Below are 17,500 nucleotides of genomic sequence, written 5' to 3' on the forward strand. Positions count from 1 at the left end.
ACCTGCAACTTATTTGACGGAGCTCTTTGTGGACAGTTTGATTTTATGCCAATTTTGCATAATTAATATCTGTAATGTACATCAGATCGTTGTGCTATATGACCCCAGAGTATGGAGCCCCAAGTCGGCTTGGTTCCCGAGTTACGCCCGGTCAGATATGGGACTTTGACCGGGTGTATCTCAGAAACCACGCCGACTTGGGGCTCCATACTCCGGGCATGGGGAGGCACCCTTGGGCCCCCCATGACCCCAGAGTATGGAGCCCCAAATCGGCTTGGTTCCTGAGTTATGCTCGGTCAGAGATGGGACTTTGACCGGGTGTATCTCGAAAACCACGCCGACTTGGAGCTCCATACTCCGGGCATGGGGAGGGCCCATAGGGCCCCTTCAGACCCCACCGTCCCCAGCTCCTGGGACATTCCGATTCCGAGATACGGCCACTTCCTGTCCAGGTTTGACCGGGCGTATCTCGGAAACCACGCCGAATTGGAGCTCCATACTCTGGGCACAGGGGGGTCTCCTCGAGCACCCCCCACGCCCAGAGTATGGAGCCCCAACTCGGCTTACTTTTATAGTTACGTCCGGTCAAAGTTCCAACTTTTGAGGTGGCGTATCTCTGGAGCCGAGCCGAGTCGGGCCTCCGAACTCTGGGGACGCGGGTCGCCCCCCCACGCCCAGAGTCTGGAGCCCCAAATCGTCCGGTTCCCGGAGCCGGGTAAACGGTGGGACTAACTGGGACTCTCTTAAGGTAGGGTTGACCAGAGTGCATTTGTTTGAACCGGTGTATCTCAGTGCTGAAGCCGAGTTGGGGCTCCATACTCTGGGCACGGGGGGGTCTCATAGTGGTCCCCCCACGCCCAGAGTATGGAGCCCCAACTCGGCTAACTTTTCGAGTTAGGTCCGGTCAAAGTTCCAACTTTGAGGTGGCACATCTCTGGAACCAAGCCGAGTTGGGGCTCCATACTCTGGGCACAGGGGGGTCTCATAGTGGTCCCCCCACGCCCAGAGTATGGAGCCCCAACTCGGCTAACTTTTCGAGTTAGGTCCGGTCAAAGTTCAGAATTTGAGGTGGCACATCTCCGGAACCAAGCCGATTTGGGGCTCCATACGCTGGGCACAGGGGGATGTCCTCGAGCACCCCCCACGCCCACAGTTTGGAGTCCCAACTCGGCTTACTTTTCGAGATACGCCCGGTCAAACCTGGACAGGAAGTGAGCGTATCTCGGGAACCGAGCCGAGTTGGGGCTCCATACGCTGGGCACAGGGGGGTGTCATCGAGCACCCCCCACGCCCGGAGCATGGAGCCCCAACTCGGCTTACTTTTCGAGTTAGGTCCGGTCAAAGTTCAGAATTTGAGGTGGCATATCTCTGGAGCCAAGCCGAGTTGGGGCTCCATACGCGGGGCACAGGGGGGTGTCCTCGAGCACCCCCCACGCCCAGAGTATGGAGCCCCAACTCGGCTTACTTTTCGAGTTAGGTCCGGTCAAAGTTCCAAATTTGAGGTGGCATATCTCTGGAACCAAGCCGAGTTGGGGCTCCGTACGCTGGGCACAGGGGGGTGTCCTCGAGCACCCCCCACGCCCAGAGTTTGGAGTCCCAACTCGGCTTACTTTTCGAGATACGCCCGATCAAACCTGGACAGGAAGTGACCGTATCTCGGGAACCGAGCAGAGTCCGGCCCCCTTACGCCCGGTGTCGGGGGGTCTCGTCGTACTCCCCCCACCCCCAGAGTCCGGAGCCCCAACTCGGCCTCCTCTCCGAGTTACGCCCGGTCGAATCCGGACAGGAAGTGGCCGTATCTCGGGACCGGGAGGTCCCCGGGGTTCGAGACGGCGGGAGAAGTAGGGTCCCCCGGGGTCCCCTCACCACCCGCCGTCCCCGGCCTCTGGGACCCCCCGGTCCCGAGATAGGCCCGGTAACGCGCGAGGGACTTTTTGAAAAAGCGGCCCGTATCTCGGGAAGGGGAGGTCCCAGAGTCTCGCCCTTTCGGGGGTCGGGGGATCCCTCCGGGCCCCCTCTGACCCAGCCTCCCCGGGCCCCTGGGACCTTTCCTTCCGAGGCGCGCGCCGTCCCGTCGGGCCACTTTTCTCCGGGACCGGGGGGCACCGGAGCTCCGGGGCGGGCTCGTCGGAAGGGGCCCACCGAGACCCTACTTTGACCCGAGTTTGGAGTCTCTAGGCGGCCGGGTCCCCGAGCCACAGCCGCCCAAAGTCGGTGCCCTTTTCCCGGTCCGAAAAACGCCTCAGAGTCCAAAACCTGCAGTGGGCCGGGACTTCCGGGGCCCCTGAGGCTCTGGCGGCGGTCCCGGGAAGGTTCACCTTTCTCGGGCACGGTCAGGTCGCCCCCCGCGGTCCCGGGAGTCCCGTCGGAGACGTGGGTGTCAGCCACGAGCGCAGCGTGGTGGGGAAATTTTTTGTTTTTCGCGAATATCTCGACAAGCACGCGGCGAAAAAATTCCAAACTCGGGTCGCTCGTAGGGCTCGAGGGGGCCTATCCAACGAGCCCACCCACGTCCCCGAGGGCCGTCGGGCCAGGGAGTTACGCCCGGTCAAAGGCGCACCTTTACGGGCTTATATCTCGGGAACCCCCGGCCCAATATTCCCCAAACTCTAATAGATCGTAGTGCCGGACGAGGCCTTTCGAAAGAGCCCACCCCCGAGGTCCAACTCGCCCGGGTCCCCGAGTTACAGCCGTCCAAAGTCGGGGGTCCCAGCGAACGGCGATCCCGTAGGGGGCGCTCCCGAGGCCCGTCACTCCAGGGTTCGAGCAAGGGCCCTACTGGGACCCCCTCACCCGAATTTGAGCTCTCTGGGTCTTCGCGTTCCCGAGATACGGGCGATTTTGTTCCGAGGCCGTGACGTCATCGGCGGCCGCCATTTTGAAGCGCGCCCGGTGGTTTTCGGCCGATATCTCCGCGAAAACACCACCAAAATTCACCAAACCGGTACCGTTTTGTTCGTCTCGACTAGACGCTTCCAACGAGCTCGGTGCCCGCCGAATCCGTCGAGTTTTCGCCGAGATATTCGCGTTTTTCGCTTTCGCGGCGCTGTATCTCGGGCCCCCGGGGGCCCCCGGAGCTGCGGGTGGTCTCGTTGGAAAGCTCTCGTCCCGCTCTAAACACGATAAAAATTTGGCGTCGATCGGACGCGGCTTCGCCGAGTTACGGCCGTTTAAAGCCGTTTGCAGTGGGTTACCATCCTGCAAACTGCAGGCGCTCGTCGGCGGCCCGCCCGCGGGCCGAGCTCGGTGCTTCATACCCGGCTTAAAGCGCCCAGCCCCGCGGTTCTGGAGGAACTGCCGGAGCAAAGGGTGTCCTGCAACGAGCCATTTGGGTTATGGGGAGAAGGGGAGTGTGTGTGTGTGTGTGTGTGTGTGTGTGCGCGCGCGCTTGCCCCCCTTTCTCCCTGGGAGCGTGGCTTGGCCCTGGGGGCTCGTCTCTCCACGGAGGTCTCTCGCCCGCCCCGGGTGGCTCGATCCCTGGGCACGGCTCGGTCCTCCTCGGTGGGGTTGGCTGAGCTCCAGAGCCGAGCTCGCTCCAAAACCTAAGTGCCAAACGTTGGCGGTGACCGGAAGACCCAGGCGCTCGGTCCTTCCCGACCAGCCCCGAAGAGGTCGGTCCGTCCTGGGCCAGACGCAGGTTCGCCCGCCGCCCCGGGTGCCTCGTCTGGAGCCGAGACGGTCCTAAAACTGACCACAGGGGTTGTATGGCGAGGGAGTGTGGTGGAGGCACACACACACACACACACACACACACACACACACACACACACACACACACACACACCACCACCACCCTCGGAGGGCCTCCAGGAGCAATCCAATCCAAGCCCAGCCAGGAGGCACTCTGGGTGGGATAAAATCTGAATTGTGCCAGTGCCATGGAGCTCTGGAGGGAGAGGGCCTCCAGGAGCAATCCAAGCCCAGCCCAGGTGGCACTCTGGTTGGGTGGGATAAAATCTGAATTTTGCCAGTGCCATGGAGCTCTGGAGGGACAGGGCCTCCAGGAGCAATCCAAGCCCAGCCAGGTGGCACTCTGGTTGGGTGGGATAAAATCTGAATTTTGCCAGTGCCATGGAGCTCTGGAGGGAGAGGGCCTCCAGGAGCAATCCAAGCCCAGCCCAGGTGGCACTCTGGTTGGGTGGGATAAAATCTGAATTTTGCCAGTGCCATGGAGCTCTGGAGGGACAGGGCCTCCAGGAGCAATCCAAGCCCAGCCAGGAGGCACTCTGGTTGGGTGGGATAAAATCTGAATTTTGCCAGTGCCATGGAGCTCTGGAGGGAGAGGGCCTCCAGGAGCAATCCAAGCCCAGCCCAGGTGGCACTCTGGTTGGGTGGGATAAAATCTGAATTTTGCCAGTGCCATGGAGCTCTGGAGGGACAGGGCCTCCAGGAGCAATCCAAGCCCAGCCAGGTGGCACTCTGGTTGGGTGGGATAAAATCTGAATTTTGCCAGTGCCATGGAGCTCTGGAGGGAGAGGGCCTCCAGGAGCAATCCAAGCCCAGCCCAGGTGGCACTCTGGTTGGGTGGGATAAAATCTGAATTTTGCCAGTGCCATGGAGCTCTGGAGGGACAGGGCCTCCAGGAGCAATCCAAGCCCAGCCAGGTGGCACTCTGGTTGGGTGGGATAAAATCTGAATTTTGCCAGTGCCATGGAGCTCTGGAGGGAGAGGGCCTCCAGGAGCAATCCAAGCCCAGCCCAGGTGGCACTCTGGTTGGGTGGGATAAAATCTGAATTTTGCCAGTGCCATGGAGCTCTGGAGGGACAGGGCCTCCAGGAGCAATCCAAGCCCAGCCAGGTGGCACTCTGGTTGGGTGGGATAAAATCTGAATTTTGCCAGTGCCATGGAGCTCTGGAGGGAGAGGGCCTCCAGGAGCAATCCAAGCCCAGCCCAGGTGGCACTCTGGTTGGGTGGGATAAAATCTGAATTTTGCCAGTGCCATGGAGCTCTGGAGGGAGAGGGCCTCCAGGAGCAATCCAAGCCCAGCCCAGGTGGCACTCTGGTTGGGTGGGATAAAATCTGAATTTTGCCAGTGCCATGGAGCTCTGGAGGGACAGGGCCTCCAGGAGCAATCCAAGCCCAGCCCAGGTGGCACTCTGGTTGGGTGGGATAAAATCTGAATTTTGCCAGTGCCATGGAGCTCTGGAGGGAGAGGGCCTCCAGGAGCAATCCAAGCCCAGCCCAGGTGGCACTCTGGTTGGGTGGGATAAAATCTGAATTTTGCCAGTGCCATGGAGCTCTGGAGGGAGAGGGCCTCCAGGAGCAATCCAAGCCCAGCCCAGGTGGCACTCTGGTTGGGTGGGATAAAATCTGAATTTTGCCAGTGCCATGGAGCCCTGGAGGGAGAGGGCCTCCAGGAGCAATCCAAGCCCAGCCCAGGTGGCACTCTGGTTGGGTGGGATAAAATCTGAATTTTGCCAGTGCCATGGAGCCCTGGAGGGAGAGGGCCTCCGGGAGCAATCCAAGCCCAGCCAGGTGGCACCCTGGCTGGGGAGGGAGGTTGAAAATGACCGAGTTGGATCACTGGGAGTCCTGAGCACCAGGGCCCCTTCAAGGCAGAGAGCAAAGCCAGAGAGACTGCACTCTGGCTGGGGAGTAACTGGAAAAAACATGAAACATCCAGGAAGAGACGGGCTGATTTTCTAAAAATCTGAATCCCAGGTGAGGTGCAGCTCTCCTGGGCACGAATAAAAGCTCAAATGCCAGGCTTTAAACATGACAGAGTCCACGATGTTGCTGTGGTCTCAAAGCTCCAGGACCTTCAGGGCAGTGGACCAAGCCGTAGAGGTTGCACTCTGGCTGGGTGAGCGAGTTCAATCTCCGCCAAGGTGGAGCTCTTAAAACCATGAAACCTCCAGGAAAAGACGGGCTGATTTTCCTCTAATGTCCATCCCAGGGTGGGTGCATCTCTCCTGGGCACGAATAAAGCTCAAACGCCCACGGTGGAATGCCGAGCTTTAAAAATGACAGAGTCCACGATGTTGCTGTGGACTGAAAGCTCCAGGGCCTTCAAGGCAGTGGACCAAGCCGTAGAGGTTGCACTCTGGCTGGGTGAGCGAGTTTAATCTCCGCCACGGTGGAGCTCTTAAAACCATGAAACCTCCAGGAAAAGACGGTCTGATTTTCCTCTAAAGTCCATCCCAGGGTGGGTGCATCTCTCCTGGGCACGAATAAAGCCCAAAGCCCATGGAGAAAATGACCCTGAAGCCAAGCTCTTGAAAATGACAAAGTCCAAAAAAGTTGCGGTGCGTTCAGAGCTCCATGCTCTACGACCTCATTGGCCGTCCCAGGGAGGGTGCACCGTCCTGGGCAAGAGTCAGATTCTCCCGCCCTCCCTGGAGCTCCGTGTGGAGCAAAGACGGTCCTAAAACGTCCCTTTGGGCTTCTGTAGAGGAGACAAACTCTTTTGAATGACAAAGTCCACGATGTTGCTGTGGTCTCAAAGCTCCAGGGCCTTCAAGGCAGTGGACCAAAACGGAGAGGTTGCACTCTGGCTGGGTGAGCGAGTTCAATCTCCGCCACGGTGGAGCTCTTAAAAACATGAAACCTCCAGGAAAAGACGGGCTGATTTTCCTCTAATGTCCATCCCAGGGTGGGTGCATCTCTCCTGGGCACGAATAAAGCTCAAACGCCCACGGTGGAATGCCGAGCTTTAAAAATGTCAGAGTCCACGATGTTGCTGTGGACTGAAAGCTCCAGGGCCTTCAAGGCAGTGGACCAAGCCGTAGAGGTTGCACTCTGGCTGGGTGAGCGAGTTCAATCTCCGCCACGGTGGAGCTCTTAAAACCATGAAACCTCCAGGAAAAGACGGTCTGATTTTCCTCTAATGTCCATCCCAGGGTGGGTGCACCTCTCCTGGGCACGAATAAAGCCCAAAGCCCATGGAGAAAATGACCCTGAAACCAAGCTCTTGAAAATGACAAAGTCCAAAAAAGTTGCGGTGCTTTCAGAGCTCCATGCTCTCGGACCTCACTGGGAAGCCCAGGGAGGGTGGACCGTCCTGGGCAAGAGTCAGATTCGCCCGCCCTCCCTGGAGCTCCGTATGGAGCAAAGACGGTCCTAAAACGTCCCTTTGGGCTTCTGTAGAGGAGACAAGCTCTTTCAAATGACAGAGTCCACGATGTTGCTGTGGTCTGAAAGCTCCAGGGCCTTCAAGGCAGTGGACCAAGCCGGAGAGGTTGCACTCTGGCTGGGTGAGCGAGTTCAATCTCCGCCACGGTGGAGCTCTTAAAACCATGAAACCTCCAGGAAAAGACGGTCTGATTTTCCTCTAATGTCCATCCCAGGGTGGGTGCACCTCTCCTGGGCACGAATAAAGCCCAAAGCCCATGGAGAAAATGACCCTGAAACCAAGCTCTCGAAAATGACAAAGTCCAAAAAAGTTGCGGCTCTTTCAGAGCTCCATGCTCTCGGACCTCACTGGGAAGCCCAGGGAGGGTGGACCGTCCTGGGCAAGAGTCAGATTCGCCCGCCCTCCCTGGAGCTCCGTATGGAGCAAAGACGGTCCTAAAACGTCCCTTTGGGCTTCTGTAGAGGAGACAAGCTCTTTCAAATGACAGAGTCCACGATGTTGCTGTGGTCTGAAAGCTCCAGGGCCTTCAAGGCAGTGGACCAAGCCGGAGAGGTTGCACTCTGGCTGGGTGAGCGAGTTCAATCTCCGCCACGGTGGAGCTCTTAAAACCATGAAACCTCCAGGAAAAGACGGTCTGATTTTCCTCTAATGTCCATCCCAGGGTGGGTGCACCTCTCCTGGGCACGAATAAAGCCCAAAGCCCATGGAGAAAATGACCCTGAAACCAAGCTCTCGAAAATGACAAAGTCCAAAAAAGTTGCGGCTCTTTCAGAGCTCCATGCTCTCGGACCTCACTGGGAAGCCCAGGGAGGGTGGACCGTCCTGGGCAAGAGTCAGATTCGCCCGCCCTCCCTGGAGCTCCGTATGGAGCAAAGACGGTCTTAAAACGTCCCTTTGGGCTTCTGTAGAGGAGACAAGCTCTTTCAAATGACAGAGTCCACGATGTTGCTGTGGTCTGACAGCTCCAGGGCCTTCAAGGCAGTGGACCAAGCCGGAGAGGTTGCACTCTGGCTGGGTGAGGGAGTTCAATCTCCGCCAAGGTGGAGCTCTTAAAACCATGAAACCTCCAGGAAAAGACGGGCTGATTTTCCTCTAATGTCCATCCCAGGGTCGGTGCATCTCTCCTGGACACGAATAAAGCCCAAAGCCCATGGAGAAAATGAACCCTGAAGCCAAGCTCTCGAAAATGACAAAGTCCAAAAAGTTGCGGTGCGTTCAGAGCTCCATGCTCTAAGACCTCATTGGCCGACCCAGGGAGGGTGCACCGTCCTGGGCAAGAGTCAGATTCGCCCGCCCTCCCTGGAGCTCCGTATGGAGCAAAGACGGTCCTAAAACGTCCCTTTGGGCTTCTGTAGAGGAGACAAGCTCTTTCAAATGACAGAGTCCACGATGTTGCTGTGGTCTGAAAGCTCCAGGGCCTTCAAGGCAGTGGACCAAGCCGGAGAGGTTGCACTCTGGCTGGGTGAGCGAGTTCAATCTCCGCCAAGGTGGAGCTCTTAAAACCATGAAACCTCCAGGAAAAGACGGGCTGATTTTCCTCTAATGTCCATCCCAGGGTGGGTGCATCTCTCCTGGACACGAATAAAGCCCAAAGCCCATGGAGAAAATGACCCTGAAGCCAAGCTCTCGAAAATGACAAAGTCCAAAAAGTTGCGGTGCGTTCAGAGCTCCATGCTCTAAGACCTCATTGGCCGACCCAGGGAGGGTGCACCGTCCTGGGCAAGAGTCAGATTCGCCCGCCCTCCCTGGAGCTCCGTGTGGAGCAAAGACGGTCTTAAAACGTCCCTTCGGGCTTCTGTAGAGGAGACAAGCTCTTACAAATGACAGAGTCCACGATGTTGCTGTGGTCTGAAAGCTCCAGGGCCTTCAAGGCAGTGGACCAAGCCGGAGAGGTTGCACTCTGGCTGGGTGAGCGAGTTCAATCTCCGCCAAGGTGGAGCTCTTAAAACCATGAAACCTCCAGGAAAAGACGGGCTAATTTTCCTCTAATGTCCATCCCAGGGTGGGTGCATCTCTCCTGGACACGAATAAAGCCCAAAGCCCATGGAGAAAATGACCCTGAAGCCAAGCTCTCGAAAATGACAAAGTCCAAAAAGTTGCGGTGCGTTCAGAGCTCCATGCTCTAAGACCTCATTGGCCGACCCAGGGAGGGTGCACCGTCCTGGGCAAGAGTCAGATTCGCCCGCCCTCCCTGGAGCTCCGTATGGAGCAAAGACGGTCCTAAAACGTCCCTTTGGGCTTCTGTAGAGGAGACAAGCTCTTACAAATGACAGAGTCCACGATGTTGCTGTGGTCTGAAAGCTCCAGGGCCTTCAAGGCAGTGGACCAAGCCGGAGAGGTTGCACTCTGGCTGGGTGAGCGAGTTCAATCTCCGCCAAGGTGGAGCTCTTAAAACCATGAAACCTCCAGGAAAAGACGGGCTGATTTTCCTCTAATGTCCATCCCAGGGTGGGTGCATCTCTCCTGGGCACGAATAAAGCTCAAACGCCCACGGTGGAATGCCGAGCTTTAAAAATGACAGAGTCCACGATGTTGCTGTGGACTGAAAGCTCCAGGGCCTTCAAGGCAGTGGACCAAGCCGGAGAGGTTGCACTCTGGCTGGGTGAGCGAGTTCAATCTCCGCCACGGTGGAGCTCTTAAATACATGAAACCTCCAGGAAAAGTCGGGCCCGTTCTTCTGAAAAAGTCCTTCCCAGGCAAAGCGCACCTCTCCTGGGCACGAATAAAGCCCAAAGCCCATGGAGAAAATGACCCTGAAACCAAGCTCTTGAAAATGACAAAGTCCAAAAAAGTTGCGGTGCGTTCAGAGCTCCATGCTCTCGGACCTCACTGGGAAGCCCAGGGAGGGTGGACCGTCCTGGGCCAGAGTCATATTCGCCCGCCCTCCCTGGAGCTCATATTGGAGCAAAGACGGTCCTAAAACGGCCCTTCGGGCTTCTGTGGAGGAGACAAGCTCTTACAAATGACAGAGTCCACGATGTTGCTGTGGTCTCAAAGCTCCAGGGCCTTCAAGGCAGTGGACCAAGCCGGAGAGGCTGCACTCTGGCTGGGTGAGCGAGTTCAATCTCCGCCACGGCGGAGCTCTTAAAAACATGAAACCTCCAGGAAAAGACGGGCCCGTTCTTCTGAAAAAGTCCATCCCAGGCAAAGCGCACCTCTCCCGGGCACGAATAAAGCCCAAAGCCCGTGGAGAAAATGACCCTGAAGCCAAGCTCTTGAAAATGACAAAGTCCAAAAAAGTTGCGGTGCGTTCAGAGCTCCATGCTCTACGACCTCATTGGCCGTCCCAGGGAGGGTGCACCGTCCTGGGCAAGAGTCAGATTCCCCCGCCCTCCCTGGAGCTCTGTGTGGAGCAAAGACGGTCCTAAAACGTCCCTTCAGGCTTTTGTAGAGGAGGTGGAGAAGCCTTCCTGGGCACGAAGCAAGCTCAAACGCCCATGGCGGGCTTGACTCTGGAGTCAAATTCGAAAAAAATTGACCGAGTCCAAAAAGTTGCTGTGGGTTCAAAGCTCCATGCTCTACGACCTCCCTGGCTAGCCCAGGGAGGGTGCACCGTCCTGGGCCAGAGTCAGATTCGCCCGCCACCCGCTGGAGCTCCATCTGGAGAAAAGACGGTCCTGAAACGGACCTTCGGGGCTTTATCGGGGAAGGGAAGTAGAGCGGTGGAGGGCACGCACAACCCATGAACAGACCGTCGTGAGCCCCGCTCGGAGTCTCTCTGCGTGGGTATAAAAATACAGATTACACAGTGCGCTCGGTGGAGCTCTGGAAGTCCTGGTGGGAGACGGCCCCCAGGGGAAAAAAAAGCCCGGCCGGGGTGTGCTCTGGCTGGGGAGAGAAAGAATTCAATCTCCACCGCGGGGGTGGATCACTGCATGTACGAAACATCCAGGAAAATGACGGCTGCTGGTTTACTTCTCTAAGTGCTTCCCAGGAAGGGTGCAGCCTTCCTGGGCACGAATCGAATCCAAAGCCCCCATGGCGGGCATGACTCTGGAGTCAAAAGGTTGCTGTGGGTTCAGAGCTTCCATGGTATCAGACCTTTCTGGCCATCCCAGGGAGGGTGCGCCGTCCTGGTTCAGATTCAGATTCGCCCCCAACCCCTGGAGCTCCTTCTGGAGAAAAGATGGTCCTGAAACGGACCTTGGGGTCTTTATCGGGGAGGGGAAGTAATGCGGTGGAGGGCACACAGAACCCATTAACAGACCTCCGTGAGCCCCCCGCTCAGAGTCTCTCTGCTTGGGTATAAAAATCCAGATTACACAGTGCGCACGGTGGAGCTCTGGAAGTCCTGGTGGGACCCCCAGGGAAAAAAAATAAAAGCCCGGCCGGGGTACGCTCTGACTGGGGAGAGAAATAATTCAATCTCCAACCGCGGCGGTGGATCTCTGCATGTACGAAACCTCCAGGAAAATGACGGCTGCTGGTTTTCTTCTCTAAATGCATCCCAGGAAGGGTGCAGACTTCCTGGGCACAAATCAAGCTCAAAGTCCCCTTGGCGGGCCTGACTCTGGAGTCAAATTTGAAAAATTGACAGAGTCCAAAATGTTGCCGTGTGATCAGAGCTCCACGATCTCAGAACCTCCCTGGCCATCCCAGGGAGGGTGCGCCGTCCTGGGTCAGATTCAGATTCGCTCCCCACCCCTGGAGCTCCTTCTGGAGAAAAGACGGTCTTAAAACGGACCTTGGGGTCTTTATCGGGAAGGGGAAGTAGTGCGGTGGAGGGCACACAGAACCCATTAACAGACCTCCGTGAGCCCCCCGCTCAGAGTCTCTCTGCTTGGGTATAAAAATCCAGATTACACAGTGCGCACGGTGGAGCTCTGGAAGTCCTGGTGGGACCCCCAGGGAAAAAAATAAAAGCCCGGCCGGGGTACGCTCTGACTGGGGAGAGAAATAATTCAATCTCCACCGCGGCGGTGGATCTCTGCATGTACGAAACCTCCAGGAAAATGACGGCTGCTGGTTTTCTTCCCTAACTGCATCCCAGGAAGGGTGCAGACTTCCTGGGCACTAATCAAGCTCAAAGTCCCCTTGGCGGGCCTGACTCTGGAGTCAAATTTGAAAAATTGACAAGAGTCCAAAATGTTGCCGTGTGATCAGAGCTCCACGATCTCAGAACCTCCCTGGCCATCCCAGGGAGGGTGCGCCGTCCTGGGTCAGATTCAGATTCGCTCCACACCCCTGGAGCTCCTTCTGGAGAAAAGACGGTCCTAAAACGGACCTTGGGGTCTTTATCGGGAGAGGGGAAGTAGTGCGGTGGAGGGCACACAGAACCCATTAACAGACCACCATGAGCCCCCCGCTCAGAGTCTCTCTGCTTGGGTATAAAATCCAGATTACACAGTGCGCGCGGTGGAGCTCTGGAAGTCCTGGTGGGAGAGGGCCCCCAGGAAAAAAAAAAAGCCCGGTCATGTTGCGCTGGGGAGAGAAAGAATTCAATCACCACCGCGGCGGTGGATCTCTGCATGTACGAAACCTCCAGGAAAATGACGGCTGCTGGTTTTCTTCTCTAACTGCATCCCAGGAAGGGTGCAGACTTCCTGGGCACGAATCAAGCTCAAAGTCCCCTTGGCGGGCCTGACTCTGGAGTCAAATTTGAAAAAGTGAGAACCGTGGTGGTCAGACCGGGTTGGGAAACGATCTGACCCAGCCCAGATAAAGTGCACTCTGTGCGGGCGAGACTTCCAGGAAACGCGCGGGTCTGGTTTGGACACCCAGACTCTCCTCGGACAAGGTAACGGTAGACGGGCGCCTCCGGGTTGCCTGGGGCCCGGAGGGGTGCACCCTCTCCTTCGGGCCGTCGCTGTCAGGGTTGACTGGTCGATTGGAACTTTGGACGCGCCTGGGGACGGCCCCTGCCCGGTCGCGAGACCGCTATGGGCAGCTTGCTCCTCCCCGCTTTGCGCGTCGACTCGAGACGCGGCCTCCCTCCGGGGAAAGCAGGCCGCGTCGACCTCGGGAGACTCAGATGGCCCGTCTGAAAACGGATGTCCGCAGCGGTGACGTCGGGACCGTCGTCAGGCTTTGACGGTTGGCGGGGTTTCGTTGGGGGCCCCCCATCACGGCACAGAGCCTGACTTCGCCCCGCGCCTCCCACCCGCTTTGAAAAGCACCCTTCCCCGTTACGGCCTCGATCCAGAGGCCTACCACCCCCCCGCCCTCACGGGCGGACGGTTCCTCACGCGCCCTATGAGCGGCCGTGCCGCCTCGAGCCCAGGCCCGAGCGGAGCGAGACCCGTGTGTAGGAAACCCGCGCGTCGCAGGTTCGTCCGTCCCGGGGCTCCTTTGATCCCGGGCTAAAACAAAAACCATATGCTTGTCGAACCGTCGGTCTGGGTAAACGGCAAAACGACTCCAGGGGCTTGAGACACCCCTGGAGCGACGGAGGAAGGTGCACCTCCGAAAGAAAAATGAAATTACGGACAGTGTCCGATCGAATGAGGTCCACGGAACAGAGAACCGTGGTGGTCAGACCGGGTGGGGAAGCGGTCTGGCTCAGCCCAGATAAAATGCACTCTGTGCGGGCGAGACTTCCAGTAAACGCGGGGGCTGGTTTGGACACCCAGACTCACCGCCGGTGCCCTGGGCGTGCATCCAGTGTGTGAAGGTGCACCGTCCTGGGCGAGCAGAGGGTGAAAGACACACAACACTCCTCGTAAGAAAATGGACAGTGTCCAAGATCTTGCATGCAAACGAGAGCCCTGTGCTCGCAGACCCGACCGTGGCCTGCTCAAAGTCAGATCCGTACGCTTGATGGCGCTCCTGCTGGAGCAAAGACGGTCCGAACACGGACGCTAGGGGTGTTGTAGAGGAGGTGGGGGACCGTCGCCACACTCTTCTCGGACAAGGTTAACGGAAGACGGGCGCCTCCGGGTTGCCTGGGGCCCGGAGGGGCGCACCCTCTCCTTCGGGCCGTCACTGTCAGGGTTGCCTGGTCGATTGGAACTTTGGACGCGCCTGGGGACGGCCCCTGCCCGGTCGCGAGACCGCTTTGGGCAGCTTGCTCCTCCCCGCTCTGCGCGTCGACGCTAGACGCGGCCTCCCTCCGGGGAAAGCAGGCCGTGTCGACTCTCGGGAGACTCAGATGGCCCGTCTGAAACGAATGTCCGCGACGGCGGCGGCGGACGCGGGCGCGTGGAATTCGGAATCGGACGGTCGGGGTGGCCGACACCCCCCGGTCCAGTCTTCGAGCCCGACCTTCGCCCCGCTCCTCCCCGCCCGAAAAGCACCTTTCCCGGTTACGGCCTTGATCCAGAGGCCTCCCACCCTGGCCCCGCCTGACGGACGGTTCCTCACGCGCCCTATGAGCGGCCGTGCCGCCTCGAGCCCCAGGGCCGAGCGGAGCGAGACCCGTGTGTAGGAAACCCGCGCGTGGTGGTTCGCCGTCCGGGGTCGATCCCGAGGTAAAAAAAAAAAAAAAGAACCATACGCTTGTCGGTCTGGGTAAAGGGCGAAACGACTCCGGGGGCTTGACTCACCCCTGGAGCGACGGAGGAAGGTGCACCTCCGAAAACTTTTTGAAAACGGACACCGTCCGTTGCAGACGAACGAGATTCCCACAACGACCAACCTCCCTGGAAGACTCCCAGGGAGAGTGCCTCGGGTTCGGGCACGGTCAAATCCGTCCGCGTGACGGAGCTCCCTTCGGAGCGACGTCGGTCCTAAAACGGACCTTGGGGGTTTTGTCGAGGAGGGCGACAAACGCTCCCGCTCGGACAAGGTGACGGAGGGCGGGCGCCCACGGAGGAAAGGGCGAAGAAAAAAAAACGGACAGAGTCCAAAACGGTGCGGTCCACCCAGATTCCCACGTACGCGAGACTCTCCGGCTGGCAACCGGGGAGAGTGCCTAGGTGTCGGGCACGTACGAATCCGTCGGCGGTGACGGAGCTCCGGTCGGAGCAAAGACGGTCCTAAAACGGCCCTTCGGGGTTTTGTCGAGGAGGGGACAAGCGCCCTGCTCGGACAAGGTGAGAGAAGGCGGGCGGCCCGCGGAAGGAGGCAGGCAGGCGATCCTCCTAAAGAAACGGACAGAGTCCGAAACGGTGCGGTTCACCCGGGTCACCGCGTACACGAGTCTCCCCGGCTGGCGACCGGGGAGAGTGCCTCTGTCTCGGGCACGTGAGAATCCGTCCCCGGCGACGGAGCTCCTGTCGGAGCAAAGACGGTCCTAAAACGGCCCTTCGGGGTTTTGTCGAGGAGGGGACAACGGCCCCGCTCGGACAAGGTATCGGAGAAAAGGCAACGGACGAGAAAAAAACGGGCGCCTCCGGGTTGCCCGGGGTCCGGAGGAGCGCTCCCCCTCCTCCGGGCCGTCACTTTCGGGGTAGCCTGGTCGATTGGAACTTTGGACGCGCCTGGGGACGGCCCCTGCCCGGTCGCGAGACCGCTTTGGGCAGCTTGCTCCTCCCCGCTCTGCGCGTCGACGCTAGACGCGGCCTCCCTCCGGGGAAAGCAGGCCGCGTCGACCTCGGGAGACTCAGATGGCCCGTCTGAAACGAATGTCCGCGACGGCGGCGGCGGACGCGGGCGCGTGGGTTCCGGAATCGGACGGTCGGGGTGGCCGACACCCCCCGGTCCAGTCTTCGAGACCGACCTACGCCTCGCTCCTCCCCGCCCGAAAAGCACCCTTCCCGGTTACGGCCTCGACCCAGCGGCCACAAACCCCCCACCTCTGCCGAGGAGGAGGGTTCCGCACGCGCCCTATGAGCGGCCGCGCCGTCCTCGGGCCCCAGGCCACGAGGCGGAGCGAGACCCGTGTGTAGGAAGCCAGCGTGTCGCGGTTCTCCTTCCAAGGCGGCTTACCTGGTTGATCCTGCCAGTAGCATATGCTTGTCTCAAAGATTAAGCCATGCAGGTCTAAGTGCACACGGTCGGTACAGTGAAACTGCGAATGGCTCATTAAATCAGTTATGGTTCCTTTGATCGCTCCACCCGCTACTTGGATAACTGTGGCAATTCCAGAGCTAATACATGCAAACGAGCGCCGACCCGGCTCCCCTCGGGGGGTCGGGGACGCGTGCATTTATCAGATCCAAAACCCATCCGGGTGCGGCTCCGGCCGCCCCGGCCGCTTTGGTGACTCTAGATAACCTCGGGCCGATCGCGCGCCCTCCGCGGCGGCGACGACTCATTCGAATGTCTGCCCTATCAACTTTCGATGGTACATTCGGCGCCTACCATGGTGACCACGGGTAACGGGGAATCAGGGTTCGATTCCGGAGAGGGAGCCTGAGAAACGGCTACCACATCCAAGGAAGGCAGCAGGCGCGCAAATTACCCATTTCCGACACGGAGAGGTAGTGACGAAAAATAACAATACAGGTCTCTTTCGAGGCCCTGTAATTGGAATGAGCGTATCCTAAACCCATGGGCGAGGACCCATTGGAGGGCAAGTCTGGTGCCAGCAGCCGCGGTAATTCCAGCTCCAATAGCGTATACTAAAGTTGCTGCAGTTAAAAAGCTCGTAGTTGGATCTCGGGAGCGGGCCGGCGGTCCGCCGCAAGGCGAGCCACCGCCTGTCCCGGACCCCTGCCTCACGGCGCCCCCCGGATGCCCTTAACTGGGTGTCCGGTCCTCGGGGCCCGAAGCGTTTACTTTGAAAAAATTAGAGTGTTCAAAGCAGGCCGCCCGTCGCCGCTGAATACCGCAGCTAGGAATAATGGAATAGGACTCCGGTTCTATTTTGTGGGTTTCTGGAACCCGGGGCCATGATTGAGAGGGACGGCCGGGGGCATTCGTATTGCGCCGCTAGAGGTGAAATTCTTGGACCGGCGCAAGACGGACGAGAGCGAAAGCATTTGCCAAGAATGTTTTCATTAATCAAGAACGAAAGTCGGAGGTTCGAAGACGATCAGATACCGTCGTAGTTCCGACCGTAAACGATGCCGACCCGCGATCCGGCGGCGTTATTCCCATGACCCGCCGGGCAGCGTGCGGGAAACCACGAGTCTTTGGGTTCCGGGGGGAGTATGGTTGCAAAGCTGAAACTTAAAGGAATTGACGGAAGGGCACCACCAGGAGTGGAGCCTGCGGCTTAATTTGACTCAACACGGGAAAGCTCACCCGGCCCGGACACGGAAAGGATTGACAGATTGATAGCTCTTTCTCGATTCTGTGGGTGGTGGTGCATGGCCGTTCTTAGTTGGTGGAGCGATTTGTCTGGTTCATTCCGATAACGAACGAGACTCCGGCATGCTAACTAGTTACGCGGCCCCGAGCGGTCGGCGTCCAACTTCTTAGAGGGACAAGTGGCGTTCAGCCACGCGAGATGGAGCAATAACAGGTCTGTGATGCCCTTAGATGTCCGGGGCTGCACGCGCGCCACAATGGGCGGATCAGCGTGTGCCTACCCTGCGCCGAGAGGCGCGGGTAACCCGCTGAACCCCGCTCGTGATCGGGACTGGGGATTGAAACTGTTTCCCATCA

General features: G+C 58.7%; 1 non-coding gene across 1 annotated transcript in view; it reads left to right on the forward strand.

Moving 5' to 3' along the window:
* The first annotated feature begins 15,874 nt into the window (after positions 1-15,874).
* The window catches only part of LOC143749393 (18S ribosomal RNA), a 1,863-nt gene continuing 237 nt past the window's right edge, over positions 15,875-17,500 (forward strand). The window contains exon 1 of the ribosomal RNA XR_013206960.1: positions 15,875-17,500. This exon is cut by the window's right edge and continues 237 nt beyond it. This is a non-coding gene — a ribosomal RNA (18S ribosomal RNA).

The sequence above is a fragment of the Siphateles boraxobius genome, unplaced genomic scaffold, assembly GCF_051911475.1.
Source record: "Siphateles boraxobius isolate OS27281-9 unplaced genomic scaffold, OSU_SipBor_1 245, whole genome shotgun sequence".
NCBI classification, from domain to species: Eukaryota; Metazoa; Chordata; class Actinopteri; order Cypriniformes; family Leuciscidae; genus Siphateles; species Siphateles boraxobius.